This window comes from Frieseomelitta varia, unplaced genomic scaffold (assembly GCF_011392965.1).
Source record: "Frieseomelitta varia isolate USP_RPSP 00005682 unplaced genomic scaffold, Fvar_1.2 scaffold_35, whole genome shotgun sequence".
Taxonomy (NCBI): domain Eukaryota; kingdom Metazoa; phylum Arthropoda; class Insecta; order Hymenoptera; family Apidae; genus Frieseomelitta; species Frieseomelitta varia.
In genome coordinates, this window is record NW_025110090.1 from 372,094 (window position 1) to 376,127 (window position 4,034).

At 41.3% G+C, this 4,034-nt stretch overlaps 1 long non-coding RNA gene across 1 annotated transcript; it reads right to left on the reverse strand.

Moving 5' to 3' along the window:
• Positions 1–636: 636 nt before the first annotated feature.
• Positions 637–3,817, reverse strand: LOC122530632. The gene is made up of 3 exons (XR_006307061.1): positions 2,539–3,817; positions 1,724–2,384; positions 637–647 (listed from the first exon to the last, which is right to left on the reverse strand). It is a non-coding gene; the product is annotated as an uncharacterized LOC122530632 (long non-coding RNA).
• Between the last annotated feature and the right edge of the window lie 217 nt (positions 3,818–4,034).

The window sequence follows — 4,034 nt, forward strand, 5'->3', positions numbered from 1 at the left end:
AGATTAAATTTACTATGATCACAGGATAAAATATCAAAAGTGATATCAAATTAGAAATTTAAATTCTCTCTAATAATTTTCTAACAATTGGTATTTTGACTCTGACTGACTGAATAAAAAACAGGTACTCGAAAAAGTACGAACGTTATAAGAATTTCTTTGAGCCATTAAAAACCTTGCTCCAAAAGCGTCGCTGATAAAAACCAAGCAGACAAGTTAACTCATGAAACAAGAAAAGTTTAAAAAAAGCGTGTTTTATTCATAATCTTGTCATTATAACCTACAATTACACCGTCTCGATCAATTACATTCAATTTTAGTTTCTCTGCAAATCGCCAATCCTTTCAGCGTGGAATCAATTTATTCTATACAAATCAGAATTGCACTTATATATTGAAGATCTTACTTTATACAATATATAAAATTAGATCTTACTTGTTCGATTAAATAACTCTACGTAATTTCTAGAAAATTTTATTTCTAAAAATTTAACTTTTCATACTTCTAAGTATGGTATTACTACATTCTGAATTTAAAAAGTAATCTTCGTCTGAAATTCAACAAAAAGATTTTGCTGCGAATGTTTATTACCGATGTGCGATAATCTCCTATTATTGCAGATTAGAGATAAACATTCGAGAGAGGCTCTAATTTTCTAGGAAACGAGCAACATCAACGTCAACACGCGTCAGCACTTGCTTGAGCTTCATAACATACCATTACAATGAAACGTTAATCCTGGATTTCGCGTGTCGAAACTTGCTTTTAGTAAAAAGTAAACATAGCAAGCATAATCTTCTACGTATGAACAAAATCACGTGGAAAATTTATCTGAATCTATTCCTATTTCACATTAATTCAAAAGTAGATTTGATTTTATGAGCAAGTATATAGTTTTCGGTCGTACTCTATCAATCCTTTTGTTCATCTTCTTATAATAAATTATATAGAGAATAATAGTCGAAATACTGTATTTTATCCAAACAGAATATATTCAACATATTTCTGATGTTTTATATAACATTACAAAATTACAAGGTAGAGCCTCTCTTCTCTTAACGATTGAATATAATGATTATATTTCATTATATTCCTATAAAGCCAGAAATATTTTATAATTTAACTAATTTTAAGCTACAATTCAATATTTTTGTTGAATCCTTTATTAATCATAGAATAATCACAACTACACTGTACATGTTTTACTATTTTTATTCTGTTTCTCTGAAGGACCAATATTTTACAATTTAATCAATTTCAAACTATAATCAAAAACTTTTACAAAAATTATCGTCTGTTGGTGATATTTTCCATAATTCACTTTGCGTACTTTACTATTCTCATCTAGTTTCCACGAAAAAAACAATATTTTACAATTCAACCAATGTTAAAGTACGATCAAAAATTTCTATTTATAATAATATTAACCATAAAAGAAACTTGAATAAACTCTCTCAAATACAATCCTAACTCGATTGTACTTGAACTTGGCAATTAACTCTATATATAAATTTTATAACTTTCATCATAGTTTTCACGAGGAATCAATATCTTACTTCACCAATTACTCTAAAAAATTTCCGTTGAAACGCGGAATAAAGTCCTTCAAATAACAGAATAATTAATTCCACGCGTCAAGGGACGAGTCGCAAGAAATCAAAGGCGTTCTATCGTTGAAAACGACATTTAGAAGAAAGAATATATAGATAGACATTTGTCAAACTTACCTTACTCTGGACATAGTCGAGGGCCAGCATGCAATCCGAATATCCGGTCTCGGTCTTGATAGTGGTGCCGCCTTGGCCCGGCCCGGTAGAGCAGAATCCGGAACCCACAACTCCGACGGGTCCTCCGAGGCCGGCTGCCGCCGCCGCCGCGACGCTGTCCCGGTACCACGGATACATTTTTCACTAGAACACCGAATACAGTCACCTAATTGCGTATACGCGTCCGAGGACTCGATTCCACCCGACCCGAAATATTCGCTTGGCACCGTAGAATAGTCCCGAGGCGCCACGGTTCCTTCTTACGTCACTGCGAGCAATCGGTCGCACTTCCGGTACCGATTTTACTTCGCCAGAGCTTCCAGATCGGGTCCGACACAACCACGCGAATTCTCGTCGTCGTTGAGATATCTAATATCTATTGCTCCACCTTTTCGTCCAAACGAGAAACAAGGACAAACACACCTCACCCTCTCCTCTTTCGTTTGTTTCTGCTATTTCGTTAAGCACTGCGTTCCTTGTACTTGTCCTGCTCCTCTAGAAGCACGATATCGTTTCCGAGACACTTCTAATTACGAGAAGATTCACTGGGATTCGATGGGCAGTCCCGCGTCCCTTTTTCACGCATCTCGCTTCTCGTTTCGCACCTTTTTACGGGAACTAGAATTTTCGGAGACCCGACGCTTAACAGAGACACACACTGTGTTCCGATATATATATATATATATATATGGTATATATATATATATATGGTGTATATATATATATATATATATATACCACCGTGTATATCGTTCTGAGGAACGTAACTGACAATATATAACCGACGATCGGAGCGTATGTAATCCCGTATATATAATTCGAGATGGCGGTATGGCGTGCGTGTTACGACGTGAACAACCGAACTGAAACTATGGATAACTTCGCGCACGATATAAACACGCTGTGTCGGTTACAAACGGCGTCAAGGGTGAACCGCGCACTGGTCTAATGTTTTCGCTGTCTACCTGTCTCTCTCTCTCCTGCGTGGTCCGTGATTGGCTCGCGGCCTTCGATCGAGACTCTTACCAGCGATAACCGTTTACATTAAAAATAGTATCGTTCCTCGGTCGATGACTAGATTTATTCTGTATCCTACTTATGTGTCTCTCTTTCTTTTTCTCTCTCTCTCTCTCTCTCTTTCACATATATACACACGTACATGTATGCATTTCCCTTACGAAAAGTCTCGTAATCAAATTATTGCACTAATATTGGTCGATCGCGATATTCGTTATAATATTGCACTTGGGAGGAGGGGTGGGGAGAAAAAAACCGCACTTTTATTTACTGGTTAATCATACGCTGTCTTGCGCTCCAAGCTTCCTCAAGACGTTTCCGTCGTGGTGATCGGCTCCGTCGACAGCTGGACTCCGCTCCCCACTGTCATCGCACTTGTCCACAACGCGTCAACACCGACTGTCACTCTCGCGTTTGTAGGTTAGATGGACGCTCGCGCGGTACGATCAGGCACGGTACACACGCTCGCGGCACGTTCTTCCATGATCGCGTTTCCCCGAGTACCAGGAAGCGCAGGATAACTCACAGACGTTTCTTCAAATATCCTACCGGCTTTCCGCCGAAACGACAACCACCACCGAAACAACGGTCCACGTATCGAGGCTGGTTTGTCTCATGATAACTGGTACCTTGCCACCATTCGCCTGCACTAGATACTCGATAATCGTCTTGTTCTCGTCGATGACAATTGCTGTTCACGATGCACGTACTGGCTCACTACGCCGGTGATTCGAACGCCCAGTTCCACAGCAAGGATGGTGTCACAACCGCGGCCATCTTACCTCTGACGAAAGTGGCGGGAAAACGACGCTACCGGAAAAGCGGCCGACACTTTTCTTGCCAACTTCCGCTCACCGTCGATTGACAGGCCTTCCCTCGGCTGCTCAGGTGGCACACGTCTCTCCCTCTGGAAAACGGAGACGACCGTTGATCGTTCGTTCGTTTTTTCGTTTCTTTTTTTTGCCCGGACGTTGCGACGAGCGAAGAAAAAACAGATCCGGCGGGGCCCGGAAATTGTGAACCGTGGACCGCGGACGCGGTTGCAGCACTGACGCGGGAGTCGCAATTCGAACAACCGTTCGGCCGTGCTCGGTAGCGCTCGGCCGTCCTCGGCTCTGCCCCTCGCGATACATCGCAGCTTGCTCGTGCTGCGCGGCTCGGAGTGGGGGTAACGAGCCACCACGGAGGGATTAGGAGGCAGGGTGGGGGAACAGGCGGGTTTCCTCTCTCTCTTATTAACCCCTTCTCTTT